This window comes from Carcharodon carcharias, chromosome 7 (genome assembly GCF_017639515.1).
Source record: "Carcharodon carcharias isolate sCarCar2 chromosome 7, sCarCar2.pri, whole genome shotgun sequence".
In the NCBI taxonomy this organism is placed as follows: Eukaryota; Metazoa; Chordata; class Chondrichthyes; order Lamniformes; family Lamnidae; genus Carcharodon; species Carcharodon carcharias.
This window is the reverse complement of record NC_054473.1, coordinates 139,140,590-139,158,032: the sequence shown is the minus strand read 5'-3', so window position 1 is coordinate 139,158,032 and position 17,443 is coordinate 139,140,590. Positions and strand designations below refer to the sequence as shown.

Sequence of the window (17,443 nt, the reverse complement as noted above, 5' to 3'; positions counted from 1 at the left end):
AACGGCTTTCTTGACCGTCTTAGTCCTGACACGACCCATCTTGGATCCAGCCGAGAGAAGAGAGCAACCCATGTAGCTCACTTATGTATGCTAGAAGCCACATATATTCACAAACAGGGCCCTGTCCTTTGCAGACAGAAGGAACATACCCACTCACTGTGTCTTTTCCAACTAAACAAAAGCTTAGGGAACTGTGATTCCCTGGTTCATACCCCAGGGCAATACCTTAACCAATCAGAGTCTTCCTGCACGGTTTGAATTTGAACAAAGCTGGGCAGTTAACTGTTCCATACTGCATTCTCCATGGCAGTGCCATCACCAATCAGAGTACATTTGCCAACCAATCAGCGCTTTCTTCTCATGCAGTATAAATTGTTGTTCCCCTATTACAGTTGGTAATTCCTTGCGAGCTATCCTGATGAAAGATGAAACGTTTTTATAGCATGACTATTTTTTCAGCAATATTCAACTTCTGCTCCCATGAAGAAAATCACAGGCATGCAAGAGAAGTTGTTAATGGTGAGAGCAGTAGCAGTGGCTGAGTTTGGAAGTGACAGCAGAATGTGGGCTACTGATGGTGTTGCAATGATTGGATGAGATGAAAGTGAAGTGAGAGGAGGTCAAAGTTTACATTGATGCTGTTATAACAAAGTATGCAGAGGTGTGTTGACAATGACAAGATTGTGAATGGGAGTTTTGGCAGCCCGGTTCAAGCTATTTAAATTCTTTCTGCATTCCTTCCAGATCTAAACATAAGCATTGACATGGTCAGCCATCTTGGACAATACTTACCCTTGTTGTGTGGTGGGTCACCTACTTCCATTTGCAAAATGTAAGACATTCATCCTCCTTCTCATTTCCTCCCTCCATTGAAGCCTGCAGAGCCTTGTCAAGAATCTGCACATATATCGCATGGGACATTTTCTGCCTTCCAGTTCACAAAAACCATCATCCGCTCAACTCCACACTGAGCACTGTACCTTCCCTTTAAGAGTCTCATGCTCTACCAACTGAGCTAACCGGGCGGTACAGGCCACCAATAACCAATATCGGGCCAGTGCAAAACTCTCACCACAATAATAAAATGTCCATTTACCAGCACATCCATGCTGACAACTCACCCATCAGATTTAAACAATGCATGGGCCTGAAAAGGGTTGGTGTCTCGTGCTGACGTCGATCACCCCACTCATTTTGGACACAGGTTGAAAGTTTCCCTCCCAACACCCCCCATTCCTTAGATGAATATTAGTCAGCTTTTAGCTGTGATAAGTTATATTCATGCTTACGCTCTACATATATAATAAATATTAGTGGGCATGTGCATGTTTTTGAAATAATGTACTGTTGCTTTTAATCGATGAAACATGATAGGTAAATTATGTAAAGCCAATGTGTTCGATACATTTGGAAGTTAAATCAGCATGTCATAATGAAGACATAGCATCACAGGGGAGGTGGTGTTTTTTTTCAAACCACACATCCGCAAAATTTTGCAACAAATGGGGACAAACAAAAGGAAATTGTGGTTGCAAAATGAGTGCAAGAGATAAGGGGTGGGAGCAGGGCAAAGATACAAAAGCTTTGATTTTAACTCGGCATAACTGTAATATAGAATTGGCTATGTGAGCAACAAACCCGGACTGTTCCCGGCACTAAGCTAAATGTCAGATAAGGGTCAATAGGAGAGGAAAACAACCTGAGGCATGGGGAATCCGAAGGTTTCTTTGTGGGGCCTAGAGGATAACTCCCTCTTCTGATTCACAAGGAAGCCTGTAAAGCTTTAAAGAAAACCTTATTTTGCTGCCTTTGGATCCATCTGCCTTCAGTTTTGCCTGGCCCACTCGACAGTGTGTGACTCGCACCGTCTGAGGTTAGCATTGTGCAAATGATGTCAATGGAGGCTGACTTTTGAATGTTTGAGGGACTAGTCCATCTGTGATGAGTATTTCTTGCACCTCCCAAAACCCGGGAATTAAATTGGCAAAGGGTAGTAGTGTGGAGCAAATAGGGAGGTAAGTACTCTGTCCCTATTTTAACACCCATGCATGCCCCATTGTCATCAGGTTAAAATCAGGACTAATTTTTTTTTAGCAATGACATAGAGAAAAAGTAATTAAGATAAGCTAACCATGCCCAGAAAATAAACCTGTAATATTCCTGCTCTGTTTAGTGAAATACTATGTCATGTAATGGACTCATCCACTGACCACTGGACTGGTCAATTGGATGCATTTAAAACAATCAGTTAAAGCCTTATCAGTCAACCTACCAACTAGTATGGAAGGTTTTTAGTGATGTGTTGGAGCATCAATTGGATCACATAATTATTTGGCTTTCTCTGCTTTTTGTTAAAAGATCTACCATAAAGATATGTATGAAATATTATTGATGTGCTCACACACACTAATGCATGGGCATTTAACCAATCTCTGTTGAGGTGGCAGTAGGGCCATTACAATTCGCCCCTTACTCGTGGAATAAGTAGGTTTCTCAGTGAGATGATATAAAATTATTTTGGAAATACTTGAAAAAGTTTAATGTGGATGAGCGGGTAAAACATATCCTTTTGAATTTTGAATAAGGGCAGTAGGCCTGAAGGTGCCGCAATAGCATTGAGTTAGTGAGTGGCTGAGGCAGACGGGTTGGGCAGTGGGCTCTGAGTGTGAGTGGTGACCAGCCCTGAGTCCTGAGCCCCCACTCTGCCTGTCAGGGCGGCCACTTGGGAGATCTCCCTGGAGGCGACCAATTAACGATGGTGAGCAGATAGCTGAGGCTGCTCCAGTCAGAGAGCCTGCAGCCTCAGAAGGATGGGTGCTGTTACTGTCAGAGGGTGGAACCTGAGGGCTCCAGCTTGAAGGGGTTACATATACAGTTTAAAAAAAATCTCTGGCCATGGCTGAGGTTACTGCTATGGAGGGCAAGCCCCCTAACACAGGATGGCTGGCGGCAGCAGAAATAACCTATTGATGGCTGCAGCTCTCATTGGGTGGGAGGCCTAAAACAGGAAGTCTTGCAGCACCCACACCACCCCCCCCCCCCCCCCCCCCCCCCCGCACCCCCCCCCCCCCCCCCCCCTCCCCCCCACACCCCAACCCCAGGCAAGTCACATCCAGGAGAGCTTGGCCCTCAGTGAGGGGACCATCCGCCTTCGGGAACACCTCAGCAGCATATCCCTGCAGTTAATAATGCAGGCTGACCACTGAGCAGCCTCTGCAAGTGCCGAGCCACCTCTGGGAAGATCGTCGGAAGTTGAAAAGTGTCAGATTTTCCTCCTGACCTCCGAGGGAAGATTCCACTCATTGGGACCTTTTTCAGCTTGTCGCTCAGGTGTAAAACTAACCTTGCGGAGGAAAATTGCAAATTTTTGCTTCCATTGAAATCAAAGGAGACGAAAGTCAAGCAGTTTCTACGATTGGTGGTCAATCTACAACACTGGATACAGAGAAGATTAGCACGGACCCTGTGCAAGGATGACACGCAAATTCGTGAAGAGGTGAACCAATGGCCGGAGCTGAGAACATCCCCGAGGGAACCGGGCAAGGAGCAAAACGGTGAAGGAGGGAAAATAAAAACATCAGAGTGGAGAAAATATCCACCAGAAAAATAAAAAAAAAACAGAAAATCTAAGCACCTTCCTAAATGTAGTACCTTGTCTCCAAATTAAATCAACATGACCAATCACTATCCTCTAACCTGTGCTGTAAGTGATGATGTGTGTACGTTGAGTGTGGAAAGGATGACCATTGTCTATGGTCACATTAAAGAATGGTTTCTTGGAACTATAATGAATAGGTAAAGGGGTTAAAATTCAACTGTGGCAGGGCACAAAAAGGCTGAACAATGATCAGGTGGCTGGTATACACTCTGGCTCCTTTAAAAAATATCCAGTGGGGTTTATAGCAATAATCTATTGCCTATTTACCATCCCCAACAAAATTAAATTTCATTCTTATCGTCTTCAAGAGAAAGGAGAACATCAAACAAGGATGGGAACAAAATTGACCGATAAATGAAATGAAAAATAATTGCAAAGCAACAAACTTACCTTACCTTTCATCAATGGAGCAGTGAATGGCTTGATATGTCAACATTAATTCTACTAGTCACCCTTGAATACCTTAGTCAGGCATACATTCTTCACGTTTAAGCTTAGGCAGTAAATATCAGCTGCCCATTTGGCAATAGGAGGTGTCACACTCAAGACCAACCTTGTCCCTGCAAATATCCACACAAGTGCATTTTTCAGCACTATTTATATGAGGTCAATTATAAAACGTTTGCTGTCATCCCAGCTGAAATCAGCTGATTGTAGACCTGAGATCAAACTTAGTATCTTCCTTGTCTCTATGACTCAGTTTAATATTGGGATGTGGTTTAGATAAAACCTCTTCCTCAACAACCCAGAAGAAACTGTAACTTCCTCTCATGTTGCAGAAGAAATAATTTGCTGTATTAATGCAGGAATAAAGTATAGCAATGGATAATATTTTTCAGAACAAAAAGTGAGAAAAAGTGACAAATATGTTCACAGGAACAATGATAAATCCATCTGATGAGCATGTGACAAAGTAATTACTTCACTAGAGGATCTTCCACTGGCCATTTCATCAACAGCGTGGAAAAAAATATGAACTAGAAGCAGGAGTAGGCCACTCGGCCCTTCTAGCCTGCTCCACCAATCAATAAGCTCACGGCCAATCTGATTGTAACCTCCCAGCTATCCTCATAAACTTTCACCCCCTTGTTAATCAAGTATCTATCTAACTCTGCCTTAAAAATATTCAAAGACGCTGCTTCCACTGCCTTTTGAGAAAGAGAGTTCCAAAGACTCATGACCCTCAGAGAAAAAAATTATCCTCATCTCTGTCTTAAATGAGTGCCTCCTTATTTTTAAATTGTGACCCTAGTTGTAGACTCTCCCACAAGAGGAAATAACCTCTCCACATCCACTCTGTCAAGACCCCTCAGGATCTTAAAGGTTTCAATCAAGTCACCTCTTACTCTTCTAAACTCTAGTGATACAAGCCTAACCTGTACAACCTTTAGTCGTAAGACAACCTGCCAATTCCTGGTATTAGTTTAGTAAACCTTCTCTGAATTACTTCTAATGCATTTACATCTTTCCTTAAATAAGGACACCAGTACTGTACACAGTGCTCTAGATGTGGTCTTACCAATGCCCTATACAACTGAAGCATAAGTAGAAGGAGGAAACACGGTAAAGAATCATATCCCCGTGGCCTAGTATTTGAGGCAAAATGTTGACCCACATTCTTAGCAAAAAACCGCTCTCCCTGTGCTCACAGCTTTGCAGTTAGTTTATATAGCAGTCACAGCTGTTCACGCAGTTACACTTTCAGCTCCCAAAGGTAATTTTATTTAAATTCTCATGGTAAAATGAGTTCTACTATTGCAACTAACTCCTACTGCATTTGACAGCAATGAGATGATCGAATGAACCCAAGGAATTTCAATTCCTAAAGTGTATTACTGAACACCACTCAACTTTATTTTGACAAAGCATTGAATTATTGTACATTTAGAATCATGATGGAGAAAGTTAGGCTGAATTTCCTTTCATTGACAGGTTGGTAGGGCAGGGGGTGATAGTGGATTTTTGTCAGTCCAGAACACCTTCAATAACCAGCCAAAATCTTTCAGGTCTTCCCTTTTTACCTTTTTGGACCAAGCTTAAAAAGGGTTGAAACAACTCTTCTTTCAATTTCCACTGATGAGAAATGGGAAATTCTGTGGTACAGCAGTGATTTCAATGCTGCAACTGATCAAAAGAACTTGGGAAAAGGAATAAGCCAATCAGCCCTAGATTCTGTTACCCCATTCAATGAAATTATGGTTCATATGTATCTTTACTTACCCAGCTTGGCTTCATATCCCCTAGTACCCTTGGAAGCAACAGTCTATCAATCTCAGATGTAAAATTATTAATTGAGCTAGCCAGTGGTGTAGTGCCAAATTTTGAGAAGCGGAGCTCTAAGAAAATGTGTTGGCCATATCATTTCTAAATCTACTATTACATTGCTTTCCTTTGTATTAATCATTTGAGTCCTCAAACATCAGTAAAACAATGCTTTTAAGTGAAAAATATCAATGCCAGTTGGCATTTTATTTTGAATCATGTATTTTGAATCATTAGTATTTAGCATAGCTAGAATTTCATTCTTCAACAGTTTAATTATTTAATTCAAGCCCATTAAAACATGAATTACAGAAAACTTTACTTACTTCTGACTGGTGGATGGAATATAGAGGGGCTACTGCTTTCCTTGGTCTATATTTATAACCTAGACCTGAGTGTACAGGGCACAATTTCAAATTTGAAGATGATGCAAGGCTTGGAAGTATTGTGAACTGTGAGGAGGATACTGATAGACTTCAAGAGAATATAGGCAGGCTGTTGGAATGGACAGACACATGGCAGATGAAATTTAATGTAGGGGGAGGGAATTAGGGAGGGGAGGGAAGAGGAGGGGAGAATGGGGCATGGAGGGGGGAAAAGAAAGAATGTGTGGGAGAGGAATGAGACAGAAGGGGGAATGAGGTAGGGAAGGATTTGGAGGGAGATGAAGAAGTATGGAGGATTGGGGGGAGGGGAGGGAATGTAGAGGAGGAGTCAGAATGGGTGAGGAAGAAAGGGAGTGGAAGCTGATCCATTTTCCCAGCTTACTGGGTTGGGGGTGTGAAGCAGCCCCTGGGAGGGTACATGTAAATACAGGGCGCGAATCCTGCAGTCAGGAACTGTCACCAAGAAAGACCCCTGGTGAATCCTCAGATAATAGGCTTCATCATTTACTGAATAAGCAAAGTACAAAAAGATCAGTGCAAAGTATTGTTCCCCTTAGAGCTAACTTCCCTTAATAACACCAGAGCCAACACCCAAAAAAAGAGTGCAAAACAGATGCTGCAATTCTGAATATTTTTAGAAAACAGAAAATGCTGCAAATACTCAGCAGGTCTGGAAGTATCCGTGCCGTGAGAAACAAAATGGCTTCAGATCAATGGCCTTTTCTAAGTACAGTGCTGGAAAATGTTTAAGAGATGAAATAGCCGCATATCAGTGCTGGGCTAAGTTAAGCCTTTACAAACATGCATAACGGAAACAAAAACGGAATTACCTGGAAAAACTCAGCAGGTCTAGCCCAGCATCCGCAGTTTTTTGTTTTTATCATAACGGAAACATCTCAGTATTAAACTGACCAAGAAAAGTTCCAAGAATGGACTTAGGTGCCTGAACAGATACCCAGAACTTGGCCATATAGTCAGTCAATCACGTAACACTCAGTCAGTGATCAGACGAATGTAGTATGTGAAACTCAAAAGATTACTTTAAGTGCAAAGACAGCCATAGTAATGAAAGATGATCCCCACTCCCCCAAACACAGTGAATGCAGTTTTACCTGCCTTTATACAGGACTCAGAAGCCATGAAACAAAATGGTAAAACAAAAATAAAAATACCTGGAAAAACTCAGCAGGTCTGGCAGCATCTGCGGAAAGGGATACAGTTAACATTTCGAGTTTAAACAAAGCGGTAAATCCTTGTTCTTGTTGCAAAGTCTTACCGAACAAGCTTTTTACTGCTGACCACTCATTGATGATGGTAGTAGGAGGGAACGTGAAACAGTTGCTTTGAATTGTTATCATTCTTTCTGTTATTAAAAGCCCAGTAAGTTATGTTTTAAGTAAAAAAAAAAAATGCTTCTGATTAAAGTTGCCCAGGAACTTAACTGAATTTAAAACACTGAAAAGTGGAGAGCGAGGTTCATTTTCTTTGCCCTGCTCGACCGCTCCCACCCCTGTGGAAATTCTTCACCAATCAAGATGCTCGCAAAAACTTTTTCTGGCCAATGCCAGAGCACATGTAACTTTCAGACCAGAGTGTAAAATTGGCGGGGAAAAGAGCGTGTAAAAAATATAAGAAGACGGATTTAAACATTAGGTTAAATAGCTGCATCCCCCTTCCGCCACCTTCAGGACACACAAATTGTTTTATACTTGGCACCGTAGTCGATAATATATATATATTTTTTGGTAATTAACATTTCCTTAATTGCTTTCAAAACTTAAATTGCCTTCACGTCCCCTATCGTTGACATTTGTACCCTTGATGCTCATTTCGTACGATTATACATTATAATTCTGTCGAAGGGTCATGAGGACTCGAAACGTCAACTCTTTTCTTCTCCACCGATGCTGCCAGACCTGCTGAGTTTTTCCAGGTAATTCTGTTTTTGTTTTTGTTTTGGATTTCCAGCATCCGCAGTTTTTTTGTTTTTATCTCTGTGTTTAATTGACTGCCACTGCTCTTCAAGAAATGCCTACCTCCTTGAAGAAGTTCTGTTCTTTTCTGCGACAAGATTTCCGTTCCTCTCTTTTGCCCTGCTCACCTTCCTTGCTTTCCATTTCCCTCCTGGTGTTTGACAAGGTGTTTACTAAAACCCGCTTTCACAGCCACATCTCCTTTCTCAGTGACTGTCTCCATCTCCGACTTACCCCATGTGGATTTCAACTGAAATTCCACCCCTCATGTTTCGAACCCACCCAGGATTACAGGTATCTCCGGGACATAAAACATTTCTCGGACTGCTGTTCCCGTCACATTCTGAAATCCACACTCAGTGCCATGCGCCGCCATATGGACACACTCGACCTCTCCCTCCAGCAGCACCGCCGTACCCTTTTTCAAAGCTGCGCGTGCCCCCAGTTTCATTTTATCCTTCGGCTCATCCGACGCCTCAACAAGAAACTTTTTCTCTTTCTCTCAAGTGCTAAGGAACGCAAGCTCCAACAACTCATCGACACCAACACCCATCTAGGACCCTCCACCCCTGCCTGTCCCTCCGTCCCCACCCTTTCTTCCAATCCCAACCCCAGCCATGTATTCACTATACCCCCTGACCTTCCCCTCTCCGATGCTGAACGTTCAGTGCTCAGCAAAGGACTTAGTTTCATACCCTTACGCCCTCGCCTCAATGAATTTCGGGCTCGGCATGATGCTGAACTCTTCTTCCACCGTCTTCATCTCCGGGCTCACTTCTTTGGGCAGGAGTCCTCTCCCAGTTCAACGGATCCTTTCACCCATCTCCAATATTCTCCCTCCACCTGGACCCCTCCCTCTGGATTCTTACCTTCTCTTGATCTTTTCATTGAGAACTGTCGGCGCGACATTAGTCGTCTCAATTTCTCTGCTCCTCTCACCCATTCTAACCTGTCTCTCTCCGAACTTACTGCACTCCATTCTCTCAGGTCCAACCCTGACATTGTCATCAAACCCGCTGACAAGGGTGGTGCCGTTGTTGTCTGGCGCACTGACCTCTACCTCGCGGAGGCTGAGTGTCAACTCGCAGACACTTCCTCCTACCTCTCCCTGGACCATGACCCCACCACTGAACATCAAGCCATTGTTTCCAGGACTGTCACTGACCTCATCTCCTCTGGGGATCTCCCTCCTACAGCTTCCAACCTGATAGACGCCCAACCTCGGACGGCCCGCTTCTATCTCCTACCCAAAATCCACAAACAGAACTGCCCCGGTAGACCGATCGTCTCAGCTTGCTCCTGCCCCACAGAACTCATTTCTCGTTATCTTGACTCCCTTCTCTCTCCCCTTGTCCAGTCCCTTCCCACCTACATCCGTGATTCCTCTGACACCTTACGTCACATCAACAATTTCCAGTTCCGTGGGCCCAACCACTTCCTCTTCACCATGGACGTCCAATCCCTCTACACCTCCATCCCCCACCAGGATGGTCTGAGGGCCCATAGCTTCTTCCTCAAACAGAGGCCTGAACAATCCCCATCCACCACTACTCTCCTTCATCTGGCTGAACTTGTTCTCACGCTGAACAATTTCTCCTTCAACTCCTCTCACTTCCTCCAAATAAAAGGTGTGGCTATGGGTACCCGCATGGGCCCCAGTTATGCCTGTCTCTTTATGGGGTATGTGGAACATTTCTTGTTCCAGTCCTACTCCGGCCCCCTTCCACAACTCTTTCTCCGGTACATCGATGATTACTTCGGTGCCGCTTCATGTTCTCGTCGAGACTTGGAAAAATTTATTAATTTTGCTTCCAATCTCCACCCCTCCATCATTTTCACGTGGTCCATCTCTGACACTTCCCTTCCCTTCCTTGACCTCTCTGTCTCAATCTCTGGTGATAGACTGTCCACCAATATCCATTACAAACCCACCGACTCCCACAGCTATCTTGACTACAGCTCCTCACACCCCGCTTCCTGTAAGGACTCCATCCCATTCTCTCAGTTCCTTCGCCTCCGTCGCATCTGTTCCGATGATGCTACCTTCAAAAACAGTTCCTCTGACATGTCCTCCTTCTTCCTTAACCGAGGTTTTCCACCCACGGTCGTTGACAGGGCCCTCAACTGTGTCCGGCCCATCTCCCGCGCATCCGCCCTCACACCTTCTCCTCCCTCCCAGAAACATGATAGGGTCCCCCTTGTCCTCACTTATCACCCCACCAGCCTCCGCATTCAAAGGATCATCCTCCGCCATTTCCGCCAACTCTAGCATGATGCCACCACCAAACACATCTTCCCTTCACCCCCCCTATCGGCATTCCGTAGGGATCACTCCCTCCAGGACACCCTGGTCCACTCCTCCTTCACCCCCTACTCCTCAACCCCCTCCTATGGCACCACCCCATGCCCACGCAAAAGATGCAACACCTGCCCCTTCACTTCCTCTCTCCTCACCGTCCAAGGACCCAAACACTCCTTTCAAGTGAAGCAGCATTTCACTTGCATTTCCCCCAACTTAGTCTACTGCATTCGTTGCTCCCAATGTGGTCTCCTCTACATTGGAGAGACCAAACGTAAACTGGGCGACCGCTTTGCAGAACACCTGCGGTCTGTCCACAAGAATGACCCAAACCTCCCTGTCGCTTGCCATTTTAACACTCCACCCTGCTCTCTTGCCCACATGTCTGTCCATGGCTTGCTGCATTGTTCCAGTGAAGCCCAATGCAAACTGGAGGAACAACACCTCATCTTCCGACTAGGCACTTTACAGCCATCCGGACTGAATATTGAATTCAACAACTTTAGGTCGTGAGCTCCCTCCCCCATCCCCACCCCTTTTCTGTTTCCCCCTTCCTTTTCTCTTTTTTTCCAATAAATTATATAGATTTTCCTTTTCCCACCTATTTCCATTATATAAAAAAAATTTAAAAAAACATTTTTTTTTACATCTTTTATGCTCTCCCCACCCCCACCACAGCTATACCTTGAGTGCCCTACCATCCATTCTTAATTAGCACATTCGTTTAGATAATATCACCAACTTTAACTTTAACACCTATGTGTTCTTTTGTACTATTGTTGTTGACATCTTTTGATGATCTGCTTCTATCACTGCTTGTTTGTCCCTACAACCACACCCCCACTCCACCTCTCTCTCTCTCTATCTCTCCGCCCCCCCCACACACACACCTTAAACCAGCTTATATTTCAACTCTTTCTTGGACTCGAACTCAAGTTCTGTCGAAGGGTCATGAGGACTCGAAACGTCAACTCTTTTCTTCTCCGCCGATGCTGCCAGACCTGCTGAGTTTTTCCAGGTAATTCTGTTTTTGTTTTTGTATACATTATAATTGTTGTAGTTTTGGCCCTTTGGATATTGCTCAATTAACACATTACTGGTGCACTAAAATGTGTCGAACACAATAATGAGTGCAAAGGAAGACATGGCAGTGGGAACAGGAATTGTTTTAAACGTTGATATAATGTTTGATTTATATTAATAAACTTTGTATTAATGACAATGACTTCAAAACTACTTGTTTTGCGTCTTTCACTACGATTTTTATTTATGTTGTTTTATCTGATTTGGGGGCCTTTGTAACTTCTCTTTTCTATCGCTGCCTGATTATAAATTGAAATTGCGAAAAGCGGACGGTGCTGGCAATTTTTGCAGATTCCTACAGCTTGGTTTTAAAAGTCTGAGCAAATTCAAAAGAATGACGCAGTGGCTCACCAGTAAATAAACGGCCGACTAATCTGAAAAATAATTAACTACTGGAGATTGCCCATCTGTAGTTTAAAATGTGTTTAAAAAGATGAGCCGATTCTAAAAGTCTTCCACTTCAAGTCTTTACTGTGCACCCTTCCAGAACAAAAGAAACAGTTGCATCTTAAAAAAAAAGTCACTGCTTTTGAGAAAATTACAGAAATTATTTAGTTGATCTGTGATTTGATTCATTGTAAAGTTGACATTTACGGAACCAAATAATGATTCCTACCTCCACCCCCTCCACCCCAGCCCCATCCCCATCCAACCTCCTCGCCATTCCCCAAATCCCCCTCCCCAAACCTCCACAGCAACAGCGAAGCAGCAACGAGTGAAATTCCCCTGACAGACCGGCTTCAAAAAATCGCAACTCTAAATTCCGATTTTTTTAAAGCAAGTCTATCGGATCCTAAGTTCTAGCTGCTTAGAACGAATGACGAGAACTCTGTTTAAAACACCATGCCTCTCCCCGGGCCCTGGTGTTTGGAACCGTCTGCATCCCCCTCTCCCGGGTCCTTGTCTCTGCTCCGGCACGTTCCGGCAGCACTATACCCCTGGAGCTAGCATCTATTGTTCTTTGAGAGAGTGAGTTCCACACTTCTACCACCCTTTGTGTACAGATGTGTTTTGTAACTTCTCTCCTAAATGGTCAAATCTGATTTAAAGTTTATGCCGTTGTCCTCAGGGCAGATTTATCTCTAGAGATGACAACAACAACTTGTATTAATATTGAGCCTTAAGCATAGCAAAACATCACAAAGTACTGTACAGAAAGAAGGGTTATCAAACAAAACTTGACAATAGCTGCATGAGGAGACATTAGGGCAGATGACCAGAAGCTTGATCAAAGAGGTAGATTTTAAGGAGCATCTTAAAGGAAGAAAGACAGGTAGAGAGATTTAGGGAGGCAATTCCAGAGCCTCCGGCCTGGACAGCTGAAGGCAGGACCACCGGTGGTGCAGCAGTTGAAATCGGGTGCTCAAGGGGCCAAAAGTGGGGGAGCACAGACATCCTGACGGTTGTAGCATTAGTGCAATTGCAGAGTGAGGTGGGGGGGGGAGGCAAGATCATGAAGGAGTTTGAAGGATGAGGGTATTGTAGAATTGTGGTTATGTTGCTAAACTAGTAATCCAGTGGGCCTGAGCTAATTACCTGCACACAAGTTCAAATTCCACTGTGGCAGCTGGGGAATTTGAATTTAGTTAATTAAATAATTCTGGAAAAAAAAGACTGGTATCAGTAAAAGTGACCATGTAATTACCATCAAAACCCATCTGGTTAGCTAACATTGTTTAGGGAAGGAAATCTGCCATCCTTACCTAGTAGACCTGTATGTAACTCCAGGCCAACACCAATGTGGTTGACCCTTAACTACCCTCTATCATAACATAGCAAGTTATCCAGTTGTATCAAAATGCTAATGAGAACAAGACTAGATGGGCCACTCAGCATTTACCTAGGCTTTGGACACGAGTATATACCTAGCCCAGTCTATTCTGCAAAGTCTTACTTGCTAATATGTCAGGACTTATGACAAAATTTGGAGAACTAGCCCACAGAATAGTCAAGCAATAGCCTGACATTATCATACAAACAGAATCGTACCTTACAGCCAATGCCCCAGACCCCTCCAACATCATCTCTGGGTATGTCCTGTCCCACCAACAGGTCAGACCCACCAGAGGAGGTGGCATATTGGTACAGAGTTGGGATGGTGTGGCCCTGGCAGTCCCCAACATTGGCTCAGAACCCCATGAAGTCTCATTGCATCAGGCCAAACAATGGACAAGTAAACCTTCTACTGATTACGACCTATCACCTTCCCTTAGCAGTTGAATCAGTACTCCTCCATGTTGGAAGGAACACTGAGAGTAGCAAGGCACAGAGCAAAGTCTGGGTGAGGAGCTTCAATGTCCATCACCAAGTGTGGCTTAGAAGCACCATTACTACCCAGCTGGCCACCTGAAGGAGATAGTTGTCACACTCGGACTGCAACAGAACCAACAAGAAGGAAAAAGCTACATGACCTCATCCTCACCAATCTTCTTGTCGCAGATGCATCTGTCCATGACAGTATTGGTAGGAGTGACCACCATACAGTTCTTGTGGAGACACCATCCATCTTCACACTGAAGACATCGTTCATCATGTTGTGTGGCACTGTGCTAAATAGGATAGATTCAGAACGAACCTAGCAGCTCAAAGCTGGGTCTCCATCAATAGCAGAGGAATTGTATTCCACCCCAATCTGCACCCTCATTACCCAGTGTATCCTTCACTGTACCATTATTAACAAACCAAGTGAATAACCTGGTTCAATGAGGATTGCAGTAGTGCATGCCAAGAGCAGCACCAGACATACCTAAAGGTAAGGTTCCAGCCTGATGAGGCTACAACAAAGAACTACGTACAAGATAAGCAGTGGAAGCAGCATGTCACATATAGAGCTAAGCAATCCTACAACAAACTGATTAGATGAAAACTCTGCAGTCCTGCCACATCCATTCGTGAGAGGTGATTGGCAATTAAACAATTAATGGGAGGAGGAGGCTCCATGGACATCCCCAATCTCAATAATGGTGGAGCACATCAGTGCAAAAGACAAGACTGGAGTGGTGTTGGTCATTTTCAACTAGAAGTGTTGAATGAATGATCCACCTTGGCCTCCTTCTGTGGTCCACACCATCACAGAAGCTAGTCTTTATCCAGTTCAAATCACATCATGTGGTATGAAGAAATAGCTGAAGATAGAGCAAGGACTATGGGCCCAAACAATATCCTGGCTGTAGTGCTGAAAACTTGTCTCTAGAGCTTGTGCTCCTCTAGCCAAGTTCAAGCACAGCTATAAGAGTGGCATCTATCCAGCGAAGTGGAAAATTGCCCAGGTGTGTCCTGCCTACAAAAAGCAGAACATATCCATTCCGACAATTACTGCTCCATCAGTTTACACTCAATTATCAACAATGATAGAAGGGGTCACCAAAACTGTTATCAAGCAGCACTTTCTCATAAATAACCTGTTCACTGATACGCAGTTTGGGTTTCGCCAGACCACTTGACTCCAGATCTCATTACAGCCTTGGTCCAAACATGAACAAAAGAGCTGAATTCCAAAGGTGAGATGATAGTGACGGCCCTTTACTGCAAGGCAGCATTTGAGTGAGTGTGACATATAAAATTGAAATCAATGAGAAACAGGGGAAACTCTTAAGTGCCTGTTGTCATACCTAGCATGAAGGAGGATGGTTGTGGTTGTTGGACGACAACCACCTCAGTCCCAGGACATCACTGCAGGAGTTCCATCAAGACCTTCCCTCCATCATAAGGTCAGATGTAGGGGTGTTTGCTGATGATTGCACAATGTTCAGTACCATTTGTGACTTCTCAGATACTGAAGCTCTCCGTGTCCATATGCAGCAAGGCTTGAACGTCATTCAGGCCAAGGCTGATAAGTGGCAAGTAACATTCATGCCATCTCCAACAAGAGAGAAACTAACCATCTCTCTTTGACATTTAATGGCATTACTTTTCTGAATCCCCCACCATCAACATCCTGGGGGTCACCATTGACCTGAAACATAACTGAACCAGCCATATAAATACAGTGCTACAAGAACAGATCAGAGGCTGGGCATTCTGAAGTAAGTAACTTAGCTCCTGGCTTCCCAAAGACTTTCCGCAACCTACCAGGCACAAATCAGGAGCGTGATAGAATACTCTCCACTTGCCTTGATGAGTGCAGCACCTACAACACTCAAGAAACCCAGGAGCAATCAGGACAAAGCAGTCTACTTGATCAGCGTCCCATCCACCTCCACCCACCATCAGCACACAGTAGCTGCAACATGTACCAGCTACAAGTTGCACCACAGCAACTTGCCAAGGATCCTTCAACAGCACCTCTGAAATTCACAATCTCTACTGCCTAGAAGGGCAAGGGCAGTAGGTACATGGGAACACCACCAACTCTAAGTTTCTCTCCAAGTCACACATGATTTTGACTTGGAAATATATTGGCATTCCTTCATCATCATGGATCAAAATCTTGGAACTCCCTACCTACAGCATTGTGGCACCATCTACACCAAATGGACTGCAGAGGTTCAACAAGGCAGCTCACCACCACTGTCTCAAGAATAGTTAAGTACGAGCAATAAATGCTGGCCTTACCAGTGATAACTATGACCCATAAACTAAAAACAAAGAGTATCTGGGAGCTAATGTAGGGAAGTGAGCACAAGGGAGATGGGTGACTGGGACTCGGTGTAAGTTAGGATAGAAAGAGCAGAGTTTCAGGCCCAGATTTTTGTAGAGTTGTGGAGACTTATCCAAAATGGTGCCGGGATCCTGGACACGGAAGTTCCACCCCCATTTCTGACTGATCTTATTTTTGCCAGTAGGGAAAGGGGGCGGGCTGTGATTCACAAATGGGGGATACCCAAACCTAGCACAGCCATCCCATTTTTGCTGGAGCAAGGTCTGTTTCCTGCAGTGTGTGACTTATGATTTTTACGAGCAGACGTGAATGCTCATAAAAGCGGATAAAGTCTGTGGAGCTGACAATCTGCCAAGTTATTTAAATCCCCTGCCCTTGACATTTTTGAAAATAACCAGCCTGTTGTGTCTCTGATTTGAGAAAAAAATGGTGCCTGTAATTTCAATAGCTGTTTGCTGACATAAGCCTGAGGGTTATTGTTATAGTATTATTACTGCTTGACTGTTTCTACAACCTTTCATTATCACAGCCTGGTTGGCGGGGGTGAGGGGTGGGGATGGTGGTGGACTGTAATTTCACAATTTGATTGACAGCTCCAAGAGGTTATTAAGGGATTAGCTGTCTTTGATGTAAAGTTATGAAAACAAATATTTGTTTTATAAGGGATTATGTACTTGAGGGAATTTAAATGTATTCAATAGACTTTTATCAATGTGAATGTGTTTTTGATATGGTGAAGTCTATAATAGATACTCAGAACTTTATTTTGTTTCATCTCAGCATGGCTCTTGAGGTCCACCCAAGGTGAATACTGGGTGAGTTGGCATGGAAGGTGCAGCTGCAAAGGATGGTGGATTGGAGCATGGGTTGACATGAGTTGCCACTCAGTTAGCATAGGGACTATAATGGGCCATGGGATGAGTGGGAGGCATGTGTTGGCATGAGTTGGCACTAAGTGGACATGAGCTTATAAGGGTCCAAAGGAATGAGTGGGGGTTCATGTGTTGACATGAGTTGACACTAATATGGCATAGGGGCTATAAGGGGCTCTTGGTGATGGTTGGGGGCATAGGTTGGCATGGAGGGTATGAGGGGCCATGGCAGGAGCGTGGGTTCATGGATTGGCATGAGTTTACATGGATGGGTGTCATGAAGGAATATTAATGTATATAATGTTACTGG

At 44.1% G+C, this 17,443-nt stretch overlaps 1 pseudogene; it reads left to right on the top strand.

Annotated features, from left to right (window-relative positions):
- The first annotated feature begins 3,408 nt into the window (after window positions 1–3,408).
- LOC121280598 lies at window positions 3,409–3,508 on the top strand (annotated as a pseudogene).
- Window positions 3,509–17,443: the final 13,935 nt, after the last annotated feature.